At 51.5% G+C, this 22,842-nt stretch overlaps 1 long non-coding RNA gene across 3 annotated transcripts in view; it reads right to left on the reverse strand.

Moving 5' to 3' along the window:
- Positions 1-22,842, reverse strand: part of LOC138582365 (uncharacterized) — a 293,040-nt gene that overhangs the window by 18,392 nt on the left and 251,806 nt on the right. For 2 of the 3 annotated variants that reach the window (XR_011305014.1, XR_011305016.1), the window contains one exon: positions 19,233-19,594. The exons of the other annotated variant lie outside the window; for it this stretch is intronic. This is a non-coding gene — a long non-coding RNA (uncharacterized lncRNA). Of the gene's footprint in view, positions 1-19,232; positions 19,595-22,842 lie in introns of those variants that run through there. 3 annotated transcript variants of the gene reach the window in all.

The following is a 22,842-nucleotide window of genomic DNA, read 5'->3' on the forward strand; positions in this document are numbered from 1 at the left end:
ACCTCTGTCTATGCAAACTACCCTGGCTCCACCCATGACAGTTCCATATACAGAATGTCCGCCCTGAGCCGGGCCCTGGAAGCTGGGCAGCATGGCGACACATGGCTCCTAGGTCAGTACAAATGCCCTTGCACATGCATGCAAGTCACACACAGACAAATATCCAAACCCTAATAATCTCAACTATTATCACCTCCCCAGGGGACAGTGCCTACCCTCTGAGCAACCACATGATGACGCCAATCCAGAACCCCACCACACCACCCCAGGTAAGATACAACGCCGCCCATATTGCAACCAGGGGCATAGTGGAGCGCACATTCGGAGTGCTCAAGTCACATTTCCGCTCCCTTGACCGCTCTGGTGGGCAACTACTGTATGCAGCACCAGTAGTGTGCAGGATCATTGTGGCAGCATGTGTCCTGCACAATGTTGCAACACGTCAGGGCGTCCCGGTGGACATGGTGGTGCCCCCACATCCCCAACCACAGGCACAGGCGCTGCCCATGGGAGGGAACAGGGCACGTGGCGAGGAAGCCCAGACCCAGCTTGTGGCCACATTTTTCAACTAAACTCCCACCCCTGCGGAGTGCACACAGGCCTGGCACATACCAGGTGACAATCGATGATGACAAAGAGACAGTAAACTGTCACAACCCTACCACCCTGAGATAGTTGCCATGGAAGTGCCACATCGTCTGCATCCCTAGCTACTTAAACACAAGCTATCCTGTGTGACCAAAAGGCACACTTATGACATATGACATGATATGGCCTATACACAAGTATTTCAAGGTGCGATGAGGCAGGGAGGGGGGAACAAGGGAAGACAGACAACGGTACTACTAGGCCAGGTGTCATTGAGATTGTGCAAGTGCAGGGGTAGGGGGAAGGGAAAAGTGCAAGGGGAAGGGGGGGGAGTGAAGTACAGGGGAAGTAGCCCAAAAATAAAATACATAGGTCGGCTGGTGGCAACTACAAAGGTAAGTGCAGACAAGTGCTGGGAAGGGTGGGCTGTAGGGATAGAGAGACAGTACTGCAGTGCAGGGGTTGCCAGGGAGGCAGTGCAAGTGGAGAGTGGCTGGGCCAGGGACCGAGGTCAGTGAGAGTGGCCCAGTTGCAGCTCCAGTGCAGTTCCAGTGAAGAATTCTGCAAGGGAGAGGCAGAGAGAAAGCAGAAGCAAAGAGGAAGGTCTTGAGGTGCTTACAGAACTGGAGATGGTTCCCCTCAAGTTCAAGTCAGGCAGGAAGGCTGTTCCAGAGGGAGGGCCCTGCCACGGAGAAAGATCTACCCCCAGCTAGTTGCTCTGAGAAGCGGATGACCCTGACATGCAAGGTGTGCATCACACACACCTGCAAAACAGGCCATGGCCATCACTGTCATGTCACTCAAACCCTCCCAAACCACAACATGACATGGCAAGCAATACCCATACACCAACACAGTAACGATAAGGAACACATTGCCATGCCCTAAATGTACAGTCGCATCAGACAATGATGCCTGACCCGGAATCAGATGAAATGACAGACCAACAAAATCTCCCACCCAAAATAAGTCATTTCCAAATGCATTATAAGAGTCATAGACGTAACATAACAATGAATGCCTGTCTACATGCGCATTGTGCATTGCAAAATCAACACTGCAGCTCATGTGTGCAGTGTCCTACTCCTGCAACACACTGCTCAGCGCACAGCACAGTGAACAGCCATTGTGTGTGATGCACACCCTGAGCATCACATCTAAGTGACAGACCACATCAAACGGCAAATTAGGCATGTACAGGATCCATAATCAGTCACAGAACATGTGCTGCAGGGACACAGTGGGCACCAGAAGGCAAACAGTGTACACATGGATATGCAAGGGTGGGAGTACATGTAGTGCATCAGAGTGCAAGTGTGTGGTTCTGCAAGGACATGCACTCCACATATGCATGTGCACTCAAGTGACCATTATTGTTCTCTACACATCACATGTGAACATTCACCATGTGTACACCCCAGCATGTCAAACCACAACTATCCCCTCGCACCTGAAAGGAAAACACAACACATGAACAGGCATTGATCAGCAGAACACAACATGTACATAGGATACCACCATTACAATGTCAGAGTTGCCATCACACTGCAGGGCAAGGCAACTATCAACAACAACCCCCCCCCCTCCCTCACAAATGACCATGACCCACTGAACAACTGCACCTGGGTCATGGAGCCTTCAAACCTCAATTCCACCTGGCCACAGGATCACCTTTACCCTTCCTCACCATCTCCCACCTTGTGTGTAAAAAGGTGCCTGCACCCTCATAATCAATGTCCAAAATCACAAAATCCAAGGCATAAAAACGAACCGGAACACCCTCCAGTAGATGACTTGACGTAGCAGTACCTCACAAAGGCCAAGTACTACCACAATGATGCAACAACCAAGGTAGCACAGCAAAACAATGTCACGACAGGATGTGAAACATGTGTGGTACATGACATAGGATGATGCACCATGAACGGATGTGTACTGTCACAGGTCCCCTGTACAGACGCGGCAGTGTCACGAAACAACCACCCCCACCATGTCCCGGGTGCCTGCAAGGTCAAACTCACACAGGCCCCTGAGACCCTAGTGGGGAAGGAGGTTCAGGGATATGCAGTCGGGACAGGTGTTGACACACTGGATGACTGGAATGAGTGGCAGGAGAGGGGAGGAGGAATGACACATGAAACTAGGGAATGCACGAAAATGTACTACCTGCATGAACACATACACAATCCAAACAAACTTGGACATCATTGTCATGGCCTTCTGTAGTCCAGGCTCAGGAGTGGTACGAACCAACCACCCCCTCTAGGGTTTTGGCGCCTGCAAGTTCGGGGCTTACACAGGCATCCGCAACCCCAGCGTGGAAAGAGGGTCAGGGAACGTTGCTTGGATAGGTACGGGAAGCAGGAACACCGGGTAGAGGGTACAGGGTTCAAAATTGCATAGGATCACGGGTGATTAGGGAGAAAAAACATACCAAATTGAACCACACATACATCCATGCATTAGTACACTCCCCAGCAAGCCTATGCAGAGCAGTTCGAAAGAAAAACAACAAGACACTTAGCTCTGGTTTTGAGTGCTGGCCTCCTGCCTGCGCACTCTCAGGTCCGGTTACAGGAGCACTGCTATCCTGCAAAGAGAGCCACAGTCAACAACCTGTACGTGCCAATTACACAAAAACACAACACCAAACATGCCCCATAGCAACAAACTACTCTACAAACAGACAATCTGGTGTCGATGCTTCGTACCCATATATAACATCACCCCTGTGATGGGTCATACACAGTCAATGCAGTAAGTCAGCTGCTGGTGGGTGCGTGGCAAATGGAACACCAATGTGTCACAATTCACACAACATGCAATGTTCCCTGGGTAAGCAGACAGACCCATATAGCAATCCATGACTTCAGAGCAAGTTGCGTACCACCATGACCGAAACAAAGTTGGCAGTGCATTTATCATAAAGTACATGGAAAAGACATGCACTGCACCCGAGTATGTCCCTTGCTGTATGTCCTTGTGAGCTGCCCCTTTCCATGTCTCGGAAGGCTACATGGTTGATACAAGTGCCTCAATGGACCTTGGTGTACCGGAGGGTATGTGCCACTGCCCCTGCATGTGTCCCAGACAACCCTACTATCAACAGCCATCAGTCCACCAACACATCTGAGCTGCATTGTGTGCTTCAACACCAATATTCGTCTAAGCTCACCCTCAGTGCTGTGACTAAGCCTGCATGTGCAACTCGCCTGGTGCAAGCTTTGCTGTGTCGTGGCCCTCCTGTGATGCTCACCTTGCCTGGAGTTCCTTGGAACATGTCAACAGTTCTAGGATGTGGGTCTGCAATCCCTGTGCCTCTGCTTGTGCACACATGTGCATGTGGGCACCAACAAACGGGTCCAGAATTCCGTCGTCCAATGGGCTTTGTCTGCTGGCAAAGGTGCTATGGAGCCCCCCCTGCAGAAAGCACCCCCCTGCAGAAAGGGCATGAAACACATGATTAATGCTTCAAAGTCATCTGTGTGTGTCTCATCAGGCATCTCATTACTTGACCATGTCAGAGAGTAACATCACAAATCACACCATCAGTCCGTCTTTCACATCCAAAGTGTGGAACACTATCTACAGCATGAATTGCAACAAGCACGTGTACAGGAAAGATATGAAACATACTACACAATGCATAGCAATCAATGTACACATTAATCATGACACACCCCATCTAGCAAAAGCTGAACAGTGGACAATAACACCAAAATCATCCCCACTAGGAGTGTCAACACAAGTCACACAGCACCAGACATGCCACAGATATGACAGTCCAAAGCCCTTGTGTAATATTCTGTAACACCGAACCATCCTTGCGAGCCCATGGATAAGGGAGGCAGGAGTGGCATATGTGAGTCAAGGACCCCAAGCAGCAAACACATACACAAGACAAGCCTGAAGGGCCCAGCTGGAACAGACAGTGGATGCCTTCAAAAGCCACAAAGCACCGCACCGTCACATGAAAGCACAATAGACTAGCAATTTTAAACTAAATCAACTATTAACTAATTACACTAACAATGGAAAACCTACATTACCCAATTAAACTAACTATCAAACAGAAACTTAACTAACTAAACTAAAAGAAAAATCAAAAATGGCCACATACGACCCGGGGGGGAGGGGAGGAACCCAGGAGGGGGGAGGTACAGGGTGCTGCTCAACATCCACATGCGATGATGCTGAGCCAAAAAAAAAACCTCCATGGGCTCAACGCCTGTACAGCCCGACCTATGTGGGAGATAGATGGTCGTCCGAGTCTGGCTCATCCTGTAAAGGAGGACGTGGCACAGTAGCCTGGCCACGCCTAGCCGCAGCTTGCCCCTCGTCGGCAGCAAGTCTGCCGGACGGGTGAGCCTGGTTCTGTGTGGCGATGTGACATAGGTCTGCATGCAGAACCTCACGTGATACACGTGCTTCCTCTTGCAAGGTAGCACGTGTAACACGGAGTTCCTCCTGCAAAGCCTGGCTGGACAACCGCTGCACCTCCCGGCAAGCCTGTAGCTCAGCCGAGATGGTACGCTCAAGCTGTGCAAACCTCTCCTCTGCCTGCTGCCTCTGGGACATCATAAGGACACCCAGAGTGGATCTGAGGGAAGCATACTCCTCCCTCAGGGCATCCATGTGCGCCTCTGCGTGAGCAGCAATTGCTTGACGCAGAGATGACATTTCAGCCTGGCGTGCCCTGTCTGAGGCCGCCATGCCCAGCCTGAGCGAGCGGGCCGTGGACCGTGCCGCCTGCTGCTGGAGAAGCACCTGCCTAGCAGGGGGGAGCACAGATCGGGCCACACGCTCCATGCTCTCAGCGATGTTCTCCATTGCTGCCCCCTGCCGTTCGGAATTGGCAGTCATGTCTTGCTCCCACTCAGTATACAGCGGTTGCGCGCGCCGACCACGTTGCCGGGCTGCGGGACCCAAGGACCGGGGGTCCTCGCTGTGTTGGCACCGCCCGCGGCTGCACGACTACATGCCCCCGTCGACGTGATGTACCAGGCACATCAGTGACTGGTGTGGAGGGTGACCCTGCATCCCGATCCACCACGGGCAGAGGAACCAAGACTGTCTGATCCCTCAGTGCAGGCGTCACAGACAGAGTAGTGTCCACATCAGAATCACTCACCCTGACACATGGACTTGATGCTCATCCAACTCAACATGGACGTCAGAGTCGTCATCAAGGCCGGACTCATAGGCAGCCAGAGACAAGATGGACTGCAGCACTTGGGGGTTTTCGTGGCCTACCACCCCACGACCCCCACTAGTGCCGGGTTGATGTGGTGTTACCAACCCTGTGTCTGGCATGACAACACCATCCTCTGCCTCCATTGCGTCATCACCTGAAAAATAGAGAGAAAAAAGGTCACTACACATGTCAGAAGCACACGACACACACACACCGACAGTAAATGCATCCGGCAGACATGTGACACACAACATATAACCTGGCATGCATGCTGGGACTACTTTGAATAGCTTTTGTGATCAGACCTGTTGAAAGGTGGCAGTTTCCATGGAAGTGGGTCTATGCAGTGCAGAAAATGTGTACGCCACTCACTACCTACATGTACAAGCACTCCATGGTGTGTGCCAGGAAATGTGAAGGCAGTGCAATGTCAAATTCACACATCACGTGCATTGTGCATTCAATGTGTACCATATCTAGAAGCCAAGCACCCCTCCACCCCAGTACCAAAGCAGGGATGCCTAGCATGGTATCAAAAGGCTGACCATACACCTGTGTATTGACAGGCAGTGTTGACTGGCATCAACAGCTTAATGTGATTCAAATGACAACACTGCAAATGATGCTGGGACAGTAGGCAGGACACATGATGAAAACTCTGGAGGCCGCCCACGTGTGAAGAAGACAAAACAAGAGTTGGACAGAGTAATTGGCCATTGAACAGGCTGAGGCCTGTGAGCCACACAGATTGTCAGAGCCTAAACATGTGTGCAACGCAGGACTGAGCCACAGTTGACATGGGAAGGCTGATGAGATGGCAGGCAATGTATGTAACCAAGGACTTATATTACAGTGATCATCCAGTCAAGGGCACATAGGGGCATGCGTGCAATGCACATGGAGCATGAATGGGCACTCATGTCCCTGCGGGACATCTGACCCATGCACAGTACAAGTGAGATACCCTGCATCTAGTACTAAGGCTGTACCACACGGCATATGTCTGGCAGATTCTACACTGGAAGTTAGCATCTACACAGGACACGTGAACAAGAAACTACACATTGGCAAGATTGAAGCAGACCAGTGCAAAGGTGGAACTGGGGTGCAGAGTGGCGGAGGAGGGGCAAGGGTGCATGCCTACATGGAGTCCCGCATGCAGGCCGAGGAGACATGCATGACGGAAGCATTGCATTACTTACACATCAGAACCATGTACACGTCACATGTAGCAGCAATCATGCACAACACATCCCACAAGTGAAACACACACGTCCTCAACAAACACGCATCAACACTCACTGGATTGCGCATCAAAGTCCAGCATCTCTCCCACTCCTTCGACCAATTCAGGTGGTATGAACTCCGCAATGAGAGCCTCATGCGGAGTGAGCTCTGGTGCAGGCCCACCGCCAGTCACCAGAGTCAAGTTGTAATTAGAGACACGCTTAGCCTTAGTGCTGCGCTTGATGTCATTCCAACGCTTTTTGCACTCTTGAGCCGTGCGCACCTCATGGCCGAATGAACTGACATGTTCCGAACATGCTTCCAGTGGGTGTCACGTTGGGCAGCCGTAGTCTGACTATTGGCACCCACTAGCATGTCACGGCTGTGGCCCCGCACGTAGTCCACGAGGAAGTCCAGTTCCTGCTTACAGAAAGGCTTCTTCCTCGACGTGCAGGAGGTCGTGGCTGTGTGTGGGGTCCCTGCCTGTGCTGCAGGTGCAACCTTCCTCCTCTTGGACTGTGGTGCAGACCCAGGCTGGCTAATGCCGCCCTGACCAGTATGGCCAGTGGGTTCGGTGGATTGAGCCAAGGGAGTGGCAGGTGGAGGGATGACCAAAGGCCTGACTCGTGTCAGTGGCAGCTGGGTGCCCACTAATGGACCCTGTGCAGCAACATCAGCTGTGGCAGGGTCATTGACCGCAACGGTTCTGGTTGGCAGACTCACAACCGGGGTGCTGTTGGGTGCATCTGCCCCTGCACTTGCCAACACCCGGCTGTTCGGGGCAGCAGATGACATGACTGCCCCAGGGACACGTGTCTTGGTCTGAGCAGCCCGGCCTACCCCTATGGTTTCCCCCCTGGCCTGTTGGAGATCCACCAAGGACTCTTCAAGTGCCAACGCAGCCTGCACTGGCAGACCCTGAGCCTGGGTGGCGGTGTCCACAGCTGCACCTGCAGCTACCACTACCCTTGGGCCCGTGGCAGTCGATGGAATGGACTGCCGGGTCGAACGGGTGCCAGTGCCAGATGCAGGAGCTGCATCCCCCGCAACCACAGGGGGTGGTGGCATGACTGCACCGACACATGGCACAACATTGTGCTCAAGTGGCGCACCCCTGCCTCTTTCCCCTCTGTGGCCGCCCTGGACACCCTGGAGTCCCCCTACTCCCTGGTCACCACGGCCACCTCCCCGACCACGGCCGCCATGAGGAGGACGCCCAGCTGAGGCGCCCCTCACCTTTGGTGGCCTCCCAACCATGGCACTGATGTAGAAGTGCTGGCACAGATGGAGTGGTGCCAATGGGAGGTGTACACCACAATTGACCTGGGCAATTGGGGTGAAGGGGGTGGGAAGCAAGATTTTAACAGCCCCCCTGCAACCTGCAAGGCTGTATGTGACCCCGGTGATGTGGTGATGGGTCACGCAATGCTCAGGCACCCCAAAACTGCAGTAAAACTGTGCACGCAACCCTGCAGCCTACGTGCGTGGATTCAACCTCCCGCAGTACGCGGTGGCACCCAGTAACACGAATAACGCGTACGCGTGGGACACGCAGGCTACTATGACATCGATAATGGGTGCGATACACAGGGGCACCCGCAGTGGGAAAAAGAGCGTGTGCAACCCACCGTCTGACTAGCGCGATGCAGAAAAACACGCATAGCCAATACCCCTGCCAAAAGAAGAGATATGTCCTTGATAGCTGTGAAGTTGTGATGGCGCGCGAAACAACAGGAAGCAGCAACACACGTCGGTCTCCACGAAAGGCACGTACAGCGAACTGCTGGGCCCGCTCTCCTTTAACCCGTGCTGAGGGAAACGCACGCGCGCGTCACGTCACTTACGCGCATGGGCCCTTTCCTCGTATTACACGCGGACGTGCAGTTTTTCACGCGCGCTGAAATGCCCATGCACGCCTGTACACGTCACGTCACAGGGGCGCTTGCGCTTGAGGGGCCTTCTGTCCAATGAAAATCCGTATGCGTGCAGACGCGCTTACGTGCTAAGGGCCTTTCCTCGAATTACACGCTGACGTGCCGAATTCTCACGTGCCAAATCACTCCGTATCAAGCTGGCCACGTGTAAGCACACCGAAGACCACGCTCCTGCCCAGAAGGCCGAACTACTGCCCCCCAGAGCCCCGAGCACGCTCCCATCTGCCATCTGCTGCTGCCTGACTGCCTGCTGCCCACGTGCCCTGCCATTTGCTGCCTGCACATCAGCCAGGGGTGCTGTTGCTGTGACCATCCATGCTGGAACCGAAGACTCCCGACTGGGATTCCATCGCTCCACAGCCCAGCCCCAGGACCCAGTTGCCCACCCACTCCTGCCTCTGGGGTTGTAATGTCGGGGCAAACACCATCTGAGACCACTGACAACCCCCGGCCAGAGAGGCAGAGGGGCACCAGCTTCAGTGCCACCGAAGTTGGTGTCCTGGTGGAGCAAGTCCTGGGGCAGTATGATGCCCTCTTTGGAAGTTCCCGCGCCGACAAGGAAGGACGGAGTCGGATCTGGACTGACATCGTGATTGCCATCAACGCGGAGGTGGTGGCAGTCCGCGACTTACAACATGTCAAGAAGCGCTGGGAGGACTTCAGGTCCAGGACCCTGAACAAGGCCCGGCGCCTCTTGAAGGCAGCGGATGCCAAGAGGCGCCTGGCCACTTGTCGGAAGAACAGATGAGGGTCCTGGAACGCATATCCCCAGCGCTCCACGTCCAGGTCCTTGAGAGGCAGACCCGTCTGGAGTCGAGTGGTAAGTGTACATGCATCCTGATTGTGAGATGTGCATGTGGTGATTTTTCAGTAGTGTGCAGGTTGCACATCTGTTTGTATGGGGTCGAGTATGGGTGGGGGTGTACAGGGCCGTGGGGCTAACACATGCAAGGGCTGGAATGTGTGAGACATGGATGGTGCTTGTGTGTGTAGGCTTGCATGCCAAATGCAGTTGTGTGGGCACACATGTTTGGATGAATGTGTATGTAAGTAGACATGTTCGTGATGTCACGCATGTATGTTGTTTTCAGCTGCATGTATCAGCACTGTGTACATGTGCATGTGTGTGTATTTGACAAGGGTGCAACAGTGATGCAACATGGATGCATGTGACAGCGGTATGTGAAAGCCTGATCGGCAGATGTGACATGGATGCCCATCTGAACACTGCGACACTTGGCAGAGGTGTACACATGCATGCAAGTGTGGTGGTGTGTGTACATGTGTGGTGCACTTCCTGTGTTGCACGTGATGTCTGGCTAACCTTTGCCTGCTCATGCTGTTGTATGTGTATGGATGGTGCTGGCAGTTGTGATATGGCTGTGGTATCGCTCATGTGTGCGAGTTGAAATGACATGTGTGTTGGGGATTGTGATGACATGTCTGAGGTTTGCCAATGCCACTCATGTACAACTGTCATGTGTGTATGTGTCCATTGTACAGTGCCCTGATGCCTGTGTTTTATTTCTCCCTGTCTGCAGCGTCAACTGATGAAGAGGGCGGAGAAGGTGCTGTGGAGCACAGCGGCGGGGATCCCACCGCCAGCCGGAGACGCAAGGCCCGGCTCCCCTCCCATGTTGTCATCTCGTCGGGGAGTGAGGAGTCCGGTGCCGCGTCCCAGGCCGCAGCTGCCGGGGGGAGGTCCAAGAGGCGGAGGTTGGAGTTGGACTCCTCAGCAGCAGAAGGGGCAGCTGGGACCCCACAGGGCCCAACAGGGGAAGATGGCACGGAGTCATCCAGGTTGGTGGGGGGTTTGGTTGAGGAGGAGGCCGTGCAAGCAACAGAGACGGGGTCTGGAGGTGGGGATCCCACTGGTGCTAGTGGTGCAGTGCAGGACCATGGACAGGAGGCAGCACAGGCCGCCGCGGAGGTGCCTGTGTGCAAGCCTGTCCCTGATCCTGTCCCTGCATCATCTTGCACCAGCAGGGATGCCTAGGTCGAGACCCGTTTTCAGGCAGGGGATGAGCTCACGTCACTGGCCTACCTCTGCCTGCGGACGTGGCTATCCGGGTCCGGGTTGAGCCTGTTCTGAGTGGTGTGGCGTTGCGTCAACGGGCCATGCGAGGTGACCTGCAGTCTTTTCATGAGGAGACTGCACGTCATCTCGAATGGCTCGTTGACCACGTCAGCCTGCTGGGACAGGTCACCCAGGCCGGATTCCTCCGTATGATGGGGCTTGCTACGACCCCCTCCTCAACTGAACCCCCTACGCGCCAGTCGTCCTCCGTGCCATCTTCCCACCCATCAGTCACCTGGGTGCCCTGTGGAGCTGCCTCTGACGGTGCGGCCAGGCTGGTGGAGGAGGCATCCCTGCCACAGTCGGGAGTCGGACGTCCAGCAGGGGTGGCCACATCAACGACTGCACCCCAGCCGGCGGAGGATGTGCAGGCAGCAGGAGGCAGTGCACGGGCAGAGGCACAGCAGCAGCAGCAACGTGGTGGGAGCCATGAAGGCTCGGGGCCTTCAACATCAGAGGGGCAGGCATCGGCCGGAGGGCAGGAGGACCCAGGACAGAGAGTGTCTTCCGTGTGGCAGCGGTTGGGCCACGCCATAGATGCGGAGCGGCAGCGGGCGGAAGAGGCACAGCTCACAATGGTCAGGGCGGAGAACTCCATGCGGAGGGCCCTGAGGCGGGCCGAGTGCCTCGAGGCAATACGCAGGGGTTTGGAGGGGGACACGGCGACGGCCCTGGGGACCCTCGGGGCCATGGAGGAGGACCGCCTCTGGGACATTGAGCAGGAGTTCGATGATGCCCTGGCCCGGGACATCCACAAGTGAGCCGTCAAACTAGCCCGCTGCCCTTGTACATAGTTATATAGGTAGTGTTAGGTTTCATTTTTTTTGGATTTATTTTGGACCTTTCAGACATTGGCCACATTTTTGTATATGGTTTATTTTATTAGTTAGTGTAGTTAGATAGGTTTCCTTTCTTTTGTTGGGATAATGGACCCTGGCTTGTTCCCATGTACATAGTTCACTGTTGGATTGTATTTTTCTTTCACATTTTAACCATGGAGCAATGGCTTTCTTTTTTATTTCCCATTGGATTTTGTTCTGTGGAGAGTGACTTTGGACACCATTACTTTGGAATTTGATTTTTGGTTTTGCTTTTTTTCACGGACATGCTTCTTTTCATTTTTGTACATTCACATTTCTGTTTCTTTATTTTTGATTCTATTTATGTTTCCTTTAATACATATTTTTTTAGTGAACTTCAATGTGTGGTATCTCATTGGTTTCATGCATATCATGATATGGGTTTTGAGATTCACTGACACCCATTGGGTGTATGTGAGGGAAATGTCTTTGTTTCGGAACTTGCAATTGGTGTTCTGTCATGTATTTGCCAATTATGAGTGGGTGGATGCAATACTCGGGTGGGTGTTTTGCATTTGGAGGCTGACCATAGGGACCAGGGATCTAGATTGTGATGACATGTTGGCTGGGGAACATGAGTTGGACATGGGTGGGGGCCTGCTGGCAGGTGCCCCACAGTGCTGGGGGGTGGGGGTGGTGGGGAACATGAGGTGGACATGTGTGGGGGCCTGCTGGCAGGTGCCCCACAGTGCTGGGGGGTGGAGGTGGTGGGAGACATGGGTGGGGGCCTGGTGGAGGGTGACCCTGCACTGCTGGGGGGTGGGGGTGGTGGGAGACATGGGTGGGGGCCTGTTGGCAGGTGCCCCACAGTGCTGGGGGGCGGGGGTGGTGGGAGACATGGGTGGGGGCCTGGTGGAGGGTGACCCTGCACTGCTGGGGGGTGCGGGAGACATGGGTGGGGGCCTGTTGGCAGGTGCCCCACAGTGCTGGGGGGTGGGGGTGGTGGGAGACATGGGTGGGGGCCTGGTGGAAGTGTGACCCTGCACTGCTGGGAGGTGCGGGGGTGGGAGATATGGGTGGGGGCCTGGTGGAGGGTGACCCTGCACTGCTGGGGGGTGGGGGTGGTGGGAGACATGGGTGGAGGCCTGGTGGAGGGTGACCCTGCACTGCTGGGGGGTGGGTTGGTGGGAGACATGGGTGGGGGCCTGCTGGCAGGTGCCCCACAGTGCTGGGGGATGGGGGGGTGGGAGACATGGGTGGGGGCCTGGTGGAGGGTGACCCTGCACTGCTGGGCGGTGGGGGGGTGGGAGACATGGGTGGGGGCCTGGTGGAGGGTGACCCTGCACTGCTGGGGGGTGGGGGTGGTGGGAGACATGGGTGGGGGCCTGCTGGCAGGTGCCCCACAGTGCTGGGGGGTGGGGGGGTGGGAGACATGGGTGGGGGCCTGGTGGAGGGTGACCCTGCACTGCTGGGGGGTGGGGGTGGTGGGTGACATGGGTGGGGGCCTGCTGGCAGGTGCCCCACAGTGCTGGGGGGTGGGGGTGCAGGGGTACATGAGTTGGACATGAGTGGGGGGCTGCTGGCAGGTGCCCCACAGTGCTGGGGGGTGGGGGTGGTGGGAGACATGGGTGGGGGCCTGGTGGAGGGTGCCCCTGCACTGCTGGGGGGTGGGGGTGGTGGGGAACATGAGTTGGACATGGGTGGGGGCCTGCTGGCAGGTGCCCCACAGTGCTGGGGGGTGGGGGTGGTGGTTGACATGGGTGGGGGCCTGGTGGAGGGTGACCCCGCACTGCTGGGGGGTGGGGTGGTGGGAGACATGGGTGGGGGCCTGCTGGCAGGTGCCCCACAGTGCTGTGGGGAGGGGGTGGTGGGAGACATGGGTGGGGGCCTGGTGGAGGGTGACCCTGCACTGCTGGGGGGTGGAGAGGTGGGAGACATGGGTAGGGGCCTGGTGGAGGGTGACCCTGCACTGCTGGGGGGTGGGGGTGGTGGGAGACATGGGTGGGGGCCTGCTGGCAGGTGCCCCACAGTGCTGGGGGGTGGGGGCCTGCTGGCAGGTTCCCCACAGTGCTGGGGGGGTGGGGGTGGTGGGAGACATGGGTGGGGGCCTGGTGGAGGGTGACCCTGCACTGCTGGGGGGTGAGGGGGTGGGAGACATGGGTGGGGGCCTGGTGGAGGGTGACCCTGCACTGCTGGGGGGTGGGGGTGGTGGGAGACATGGGTGGGGGCCTGCTGGCAGGTGCCCCACAGTGCTGGGGGCTGGGGGGGCAGGGGTACATGAGTTGGACATGAGTGGGGGCCTGCTGGCAGGTGCCCCACAGTGCTGGGGGTGGGGGGTGGGAGACATGGGTGGGGGCCTGCTGGCAGGTGCCCCACAGTGCTGGGGGGTGGGGGTGCAGGGGTACATGAGTTGGACATGAGTGGGGGCCTGCTGGCAGGTGCCCCACAGTGCTGGGGGGTGGGGGGGTGGGAGACATGGGTGGGGGCCTGGTGGAGGGGGACCCTGCACTGCTGGGGTGTGGGGGGGGTGGGAGACATGGGTGGGGGCCTGGTGGAGGGTGACCCTGCACTGCTGGGGGGTGGGGGTGGTGGGAGACATGGGTGGGGGCCTGCTGGCAGGTGCCCCACAGTGCTGGGGGGTGGGGGTGCAGGGGTACATGAGTTGGACATGAGTGGGGGCCTGCTGGCAGGTGCCCCACAGTGCTGGGGGGTGGGAGGGGTGGGAGACATGGGTGGGGGCCTTCTGGCAGGTGCCCCACAGTGCTGGGGGGTGGGGGTGCAGGGGTACATGAGTTGGACATGAGTGGGGGCCTGCTGGCAGGTGCCCCACAGTGCTGGGGGGTGGGGGTGGTGGGAGACATGGGTGGGGGCCTGGTGGAGGGTGACCCTGCACTGCTGGGGGGTGGGGGTGGTGGGAGACATGGGTGGGAGCCTGCTGGCAGGTGCCCCACAGTGCTGGGGGGTGGGGGTGGTGGGAGACATGGGTGGGGGCCTGGTGGAGGGTGACCCTGCACTGCTGGGGGGTGGGGGGCGGGAGACATGGGTGGGGGCCTGGTGGAGGGTGACCCTGCACTGCTGGGGCGTGGGGGTGGTGGGAGATATGGGTGGGGGCCTGCTGGCAGGTGCCCCACAGTGCTGGGGGTGGGGGTGCAGGGGTACATGAGTTGGACATGAGTGGGGGCCTTCTGGCAGGTGCCCCACAGTGCTGGGGGTGGGGGTGCAGGGGTACATGAGTTGGACATGAGTGGGGGCCTGCTGGCAGGTGCCCCACAGTGCTGGGGGGTGGGGGTGGTGGGAGACATGGGTGGGGGCCTGGTGGAGGGTGACCCTGCACTGCTGGGGGGTGGGGGTGGTGGGAGACATGGGTGGGGGCCTGCTGGCAGGTGCCCCACAGTGCTGGGGGGTGAGGGTGGTGGGAGACATGGTGGGGGCCTGGTGGAGGGTGACCCTGCACTGCTGGGGGGTGGGGGGGTGGGAGACATGGGTGGAGGCCTGGTGGAGGGTGACCCTGCACTGCTGGGGGGTGGGGGTGGTGGGAGACATGGGTGGGGGCCTGCTGGCAGGTGCCCCACAGTGCTGGGGGGTGGGGGGGTGGTCGACATGGGTGGGGGCCTGGTGGAGGGTGACCCTGCACTGCTGGGGGGTGGGGGGTGGGAGACATGGATGGGGGCCTGGTGGAGGGTGACCCTGCACTGCTGGGGGGTGGGGGTGGTGGGAGACATGGGTGGGGGCCTGGTGGAGGGTGCCCCTGGTGGCTGGGGGTGCAGGGGGACATGCATTGGTGGGCAGTAGTGCACGTTGACATGTGGGTTGGCTGGGGGGCATCCTGGGAGGACCCACACGTGAAATTCACGTGTGGTGCTCCCCGTGCACCCCTGTAATACACGTACCCTGATGGAATCGCGTGTGGAACTTCCCGCGCACCCCTGGAATACACGTACCCTGCTGATGTCGCGTGTGACACTTCCCCCGCACCCCTGTAATACACGTACCCTGATGGAATCGCGTGTGAGACTTCCCGCGCACCCCGAAATACACGTAGCCTGGACATTTGCGTGTGGAACTTCCCGCGCACCCCTGTAATACACGTACCTTGATGGAATCGCGTGTGATACTTTCCGCGCACCCCTGATATGCACGTACCCCACTCAATCGCGTGTGTAACTTCCCGCGCCCCCCCGAAATACATGTACCCCGCTCAATCGCGTGTGTAACTTCCCATGCACCCCCGAAATACACGTACCCCGCTCAATCGCGTGTGTAACTTCCCGCACAACCTCGAAATACACGTACCCCGCTCAATCGCGTGTTTAACTTCCCGCGCAACCCCGAAATACACGTACCCCGCTCAATCGCGTGTGTAACTTCCCGCGCACCCCCCGAAATACACGTACCCCGCTCAATCGCGTGCGTAACTTCCCGCGGGCCCCCGAAATATACGTACCCCGCTCAATCGCGTGTGTAACTTCCCGTGCAACCCCCGAAATACACGTACCCCGCTCAATCGCGTGTGTAACTTCCCGCGCACCCCCGAAATACACGTACCCCGCTCAATCGCGTGTGTAACTTCCCGCACACCCCCGAAATACACGTGTCCCGCTCGCACAGGCCCAATTGCTGTATGTTGCCACTTTTGTAATGCGCAGGGACGCTACCGCCTGCCTTCGTGTGGCGGACGTGTTTCGGCTTGTGCGTCTCTTTGGCTGTGCGTGGCTTTGCCCTATTCGATTCCATGAATACGTGTGGTTCGAGTGCGTGTGGGTGTTCCGTCTGCTTCCCTGCAGTACATCCCCAGTTACGCCCTTATTTTCGCGTGTTGTTCCCCATTCCGCGCGTTACGCCCCGTGTTCCGCCCACTTTCTGGTGTATGCGCCGAGGTTGTGCGCTTTCATTGTGCGCGTCGCGCATGCCTTTCGGGATGTTGCGGTGACGTGTGCGCCATGCACGGGTTTGGTGCACATCCCGAGGTAAACACGCGCAGGGACTTCCATGAATCGCATGCGTGTTTTGATTAGATTTTTGGCGCACGTTTGTTCCATGAATCGGCCCCTATATCTGTCCTTACTGTTCGCTAGCAAGTTTAAACTGTTCTAAGAACACACGCAGTGTCCTGAAATGTTCATTTCTGAAGATGGGAACAGGAGTGAGGATGCAGAGGAGAAAGAAGAGGATGAGAATGAGGTAGAGGAAATCCCTACTACCCGCACTAGACGTGAGTCTTGGGTGTGGCGGTTATTTACCATTCATGGGAATGTTTCTAAGGCTTGTGCGAACCGTGTTACCTGCAATGAGTGCAAAATGATACTCAGTCGTGGGAAGCATGGTAAGTACAGCTTTGGGACCACTACTATGAAGCGACACCTGAGGTCATTTCACTCTGGGGCTATTCGCAGGGTTGTACCTTGCGAAGAATGTAGCAGGTTGATTTCCTCTACTTCATCCTCTGTTTCTGATCCTGTCACCACAAGGACCACCTCTATGGGACAGCGTCTTCCTCAAGCTGCCTCACAGACCATACAGAATGCTGATGGCCCTTACCTTTCGAGGGTCACAGTTGTATGTATGTACTGTGACACAGTACTCTGCGGGGGGGAGCGACTTCGTAGTGCTTTTGAGACTATCGTCTCATAGCACGAGAAGATCTGCTCACTACCCAAATAAAACCCACTCTACATCTTCCTCTCTCAGATCGCCCTTTCTTATCCCTGTGGTTGGTGTCCCCCCCTTTACCTTCCCCTCCTCTCCTAGTGTGTCGTGTATAAAAAAACAAAAAAAATACAAAATATCAAAAATCAATAAAAAATTAAGGCTCTTTTCAGAGCCTCCTTTCACAGTTAAAAAATAGAAGTGAAAATATATGAAGCAGGGCCCTTTGTATTTTTTAGAAGTCCGCGGACAGTTCGCGAACATTTAAAAAATTGGGTTGCTACCCTATCACAAACATTGTAATTTTCTCTGGGAGGAAGTGGCGGCTCTGAAAAGTGCCTTTGGGAGGCGTTTGTAAGTCAAAAATTATAAATGCTTAACACCTGCTTCAAAATGGATGTTGTAATTCCAAAAAAGGTCGCAATGCATTTTGTACATTTCTCAGAAAAATCTGATTGCCACCATAAGTAAGATGGACTCCATCTCTGCGAAAAATGTTTGTACTACGAAACAGAATATTTTCATTGTGAAAAGAAGACATGCCAAAATCTTTTAGAAAGGCACAAACAGCTTTATTAACATTGCGCCTAGCTTTTTCCATTTGTGGACCAAATGAAGAAGAAATAAGCCACATTTGTCTCTGCGCAATCCGTGAAAATATCACTTGAGAATTAGGAAACATGTCCATAACCTTCCCAAGTCCTTCTTTCATAGCAAATTAAAAATTCCAGTCACATGTCCTAAACGGTTCCCTCCACAATGAATTACAATTATGTCTGGATGTTGCTCTGTCTCCAAAGTAGCACAGAGAGGTAGCAAGTCCAACCACTTCATTCCACGTACTCCATGCCAGTATACTTCCACATGTGGGAATCCAAGATCTACTGCTACTCCACAGCTTTCTGCATGCACCTTCAACCAATATATCCATGAATCTCCCAAAATCCATACAATCATTTTCCTAAAACACACAGACATAGCTATCTGTTGTTCTCTCAGCAAAAACAGTATATGAGAAACTCTCTTCTGCCACAACACACCCACTAAACTTTCCTGACCAATCCCTTTCAGTACTCATTCTCATTTGCATGACTTCTGAACCCAATATTCCCTGGATGTAACTCCCGATGTCCGCGAACTACTGCCATGTCCGTGGACATATCGTAACATGAACAGCCCTTCTACCATTTCCACTTCATTCTTTCTGCCATTCCCTCATTGGATGTAGCTAAGAAGTCACATGACCATGCACCAATCACATTCAAGACCTCTACATCTAACTTCATCATCATAGATCAGCACGCGAATGTACTGTGAATCTCTCTGAGTACAAGTGTCATATCATTGGCAAGCACCATCTACTAGAAATACTGTACAAGTCTCCAAGATTTCTACTTGCAGCTCCATGCATATCCATATGCATGAACACAAACTTCAGGTATACATATTTTCTGTACAGTAGATGAACACATTTTTAAACAGACTTTTAGCTTGTGTAATCTGTAAAATTAATTTACTGTATTTTTTTCAATTTCCTAAAATCAACTATCACTTAAAAACATTTATACTATTTACTTTCCTTATACACACACACTCAAATCATGTTAAACTAACATTTTTTAAATGAAATATATAGACTACATATATTCAAACAAAAATGCATGCAAGCACAATCTATGTTTAAATCTTAAAAAAAATACTTATACAATTTCATATTTTTTTGTTTTTATTTATTTATTTACTTAATTACTTTAATTTAGACATGACATTGAGGCGCTATTACCTAGAACAGCTTAGTTACAGAAATAGTGGTATTCACTGGTATATTATAAATTTCACAAGACATAGTAAAGATTTTTTTTTGCTACAGTTAGTCATTCAATACAATTTGTTCATTAAGAACATATCATATGTACTGAACTGATGCTATGTATCTTATGTAAATAAATTAGTTTAATGGTTTTAAAGAAGGCGCTGATGATTTCCATTAAAAAAACAATATCTAAATTCAAAACAGCGCTATATGCAAACAAAGTTACTCATTTGAAGCTTTTACAATTGCAGTGAAGACCAGTCTCCTGAAAAGAAGCAGCCGATTTCGAAGAACAAAGAAGAACTAAGAAGTTACCTGTTAATGTAAGAAAAAAAGTAAGTAGAATATCACCATAATATTTGTATTATTACTCAAACATACTGTAAAGTTAATACAAGCTATTTCTGTGCCTAAAAATAGAGATTGTGTACCATTTTGTCCAAAAATCTCCATGTGTTAAACAGCGATTTACAGCCAGAATGGCCCACACATTCCTATTTTTGGACACACAAATTACCCAACTGAACCGCTACAAATTTCATATTATAGAACAAACTACTGTTTTAATTGTATACATTAGATTTACTATTTGTACTTTTCCACACCACTAGCTTACTTTTTTTTGTTATCTGAACCTCAGTTTAGTAACACATAAATTCAAGAATACCTATCCCTACTAGTTGTAGTTCCCAATGCACAATCACACACCATAACATACATCTTTATCATCTTACTCAAACACTCATGCACACAGCACACATACATTGCAGAACACCCCAACCCATACCTTCTTTATTTTTATCAACAGACCCTAAAGAATGGCTACCAAAAGTCAAGTCCGTAGAAAGCAACGCAGAAGTAGAGCAAATGAAAATAAAAGTGTCCAACATAAGCATCCATCTCTAGCAGAATTTGTAAAAGAAAGTTGAAACAATACAGTCATTTAGTGAAACACAAGAAGTTTCAAGTACAAAAACTTTGCCTCCTCTATCAAAATGTAAAACAAACCAAAAAACAATTAACAGAATATCAGCTATCACTACAGATAAAACTACTTCTTTAAATTTTAATATAGTGCAAAGTAAGCATACCAAGAAAAGTATATTAGCCAAAATGTACCGTCAAAAAGTCCTTCAAAATCTTATAAAAACAGGAGAGAAATCAATGCTTAAAACCTATCGTAGGAAATTAATCTTAGAAGCGTTGATGGACAGTGCAATTCTTCTCAAAAGCAAGTTATTTATTTGAATGTTAAACAAAATGAAACCACTAACAAAACTAATAACTAAATTACAAAAAAGACTTCTCAATAAGCGAAATGTCAACAGAAAGAACTTCTTAAGTATCTGTGGAGGTGAATGGAATCACACTACGAGCACAGAAGCATATTTTAATGAAGAAGCGTACAAACAAAAACAAACAAATACAATTGCCATACATAGCAGTGGTCGAGGTTATGAAAAAGTGAATAATACCATAATGGAACAAGAAGTACTCCTTACAAAAATATGCCCTGAAAACTTAGAATTACCCCTCCATTCAACTGAATCAGAATGTCTAGTGTACAAATGGCCATGCACGTCAATGTGTAACATTCCCAAACAATGTTTCAAATCTTTATGCTAATTCCTCAATAAATATGTAAAAAGCAAAGACAAAATCAAAATTAAATTATTGCAAAATATGGATACCTGTCCAGTGCGCAAGTACACAGGACTACAAGGACATTCATTGGCCTGCATTACAGGACCTACTTGTAAAACCACTTTCCATGATATCAAAAGGATATCAACACATCATTCAACCATAAGAAATCTAGTCTATAAACTGTACTATGCTAAAAGTCCTGCTTTAGCACTAGCAAATTTAAATAACATCCTTCTACATAGTACAGCAAAAGACCTACTTGAAGAAATTGACTATATCCAGAAAAGATATTTTGGAAGTGAAAGCCATTTACAGAATGAAATAGCTTTAAACCAATTAAGCAACAATTCTACACATGGCAACCTTTTGCTAAACACATACAAAAAAGAAATACTAAAATTTAAAAGTACATCAGCTGAAGTACCAAACCATGTATGTGTTTGTTGCCGTAGAACTTTTTATAAAAGTAACAAAAAAACTGTATACCTATCATACAAAATAGAAGACAATGAAGATTCTAAATGGTTTGAATTAGCTCTCTACCTTGTAGCAGAAAACAAATACGAAATAACTGAGCCCTTAATACTTTGCAGTTACTGCACTACAAAACTTGACAACAACCAAACTCTTTCACATGCTATCACAAATAATTTGGAATTATACCCAGTACCAAAACCCCTACAACAACTTAATTTTTATGAGAGCATCATAATTCAAACAGTACACCCACTTCAAGCAATAATACGCCTTCAACTAAAAACAGCAAAATTACCTCCCTCTGAATTGGTAAAAGGCATTTGTGGAAAAGCAGTTTATTTACCATTAGATCTAAAAGAAAATGTGCATACTCTAGGAGTGCAACGTCCAATGCAGCAATCTTTAATTATCTTAGTAAATGGAGTACCTACAAAAGACAAAAAAATATGGCAACAGCTGGTATATTTACATAAAGTTAGACAAGCCTTCCAATATCTTAAAGAGAATAATGAATATTACAAAGAAATTAATATTGAAGAAAACTTGAAAGATACAACAGAAATAATTCAAGAAACACAAGAAGCTGGTCAATTTGAGCTACTAGATCCTGCTACAATATCAAATACTTTAGACCATTATACAATTCATCCTTTGCACTCTAATGACACCATAGAAGATGTGCTGGAAACGTACCAAATGCGTCAAACAAAAGGATTGCCAATCAGCATATGGGAAAAAAGTATAGAAGCACGTGCTTTTCCTCTACTCTTTCCTACTGGCAAAGGAGGAAGGGATGATGATAGAGCTATTCAAATATCAGTTTCAGAATACCGCTCATTACGGATGTATTCTGAAGATCCCAGATTTAGACAAAATGTGGAATACATATTCCACCTACTCTTTGAAAGTGAACTAGCAACTTTATGTTACGGAGTTGCACACATATTAAAATCAGGATCACACTTTCAAAATATGACAGCTACACAATTATTAGAAAAAGTGCAACAAAAGGATGAGGTTTTACAATCAAATATTACAAATCTATTAGCAAGTATGCGTGGTACTAAAGAGTACTGGTTTCGACATCATGGAGATGTACGTTGTGTGATCAGAAACCTTGGCCCACCCACTTGGTTTGTTACATTAAGTTGTGCAGAATATGCATGGGGACATTTACATGATTTCCTACGCATATCAAATAAAAACAAAACAAACATAGATATACTAACACCTGGAGAACTTTGTTCTTTGGATCCTGTTAATGTTTGATATTTTCACCATCGCTTCATTGCTATGCTACATTTTATTTGTAATAAAACTGTTCGTCCCCTTGGAGAAGTGCAACACTTCTTTTGGAGAAAAGAATACCAAGCCAGAGGAGCACCACATATCCACATGCTTTCATGGATTAAAGATGCTCCTAAATTTGGTCAAGACAG

Source organism: Ambystoma mexicanum, chromosome 3q, assembly GCF_040938575.1.
Source record: "Ambystoma mexicanum isolate Mex_15411 chromosome 3q, UKY_AmexF1_1, whole genome shotgun sequence".
Lineage (NCBI taxonomy): Eukaryota > Metazoa > Chordata > Amphibia > Caudata > Ambystomatidae > Ambystoma > Ambystoma mexicanum.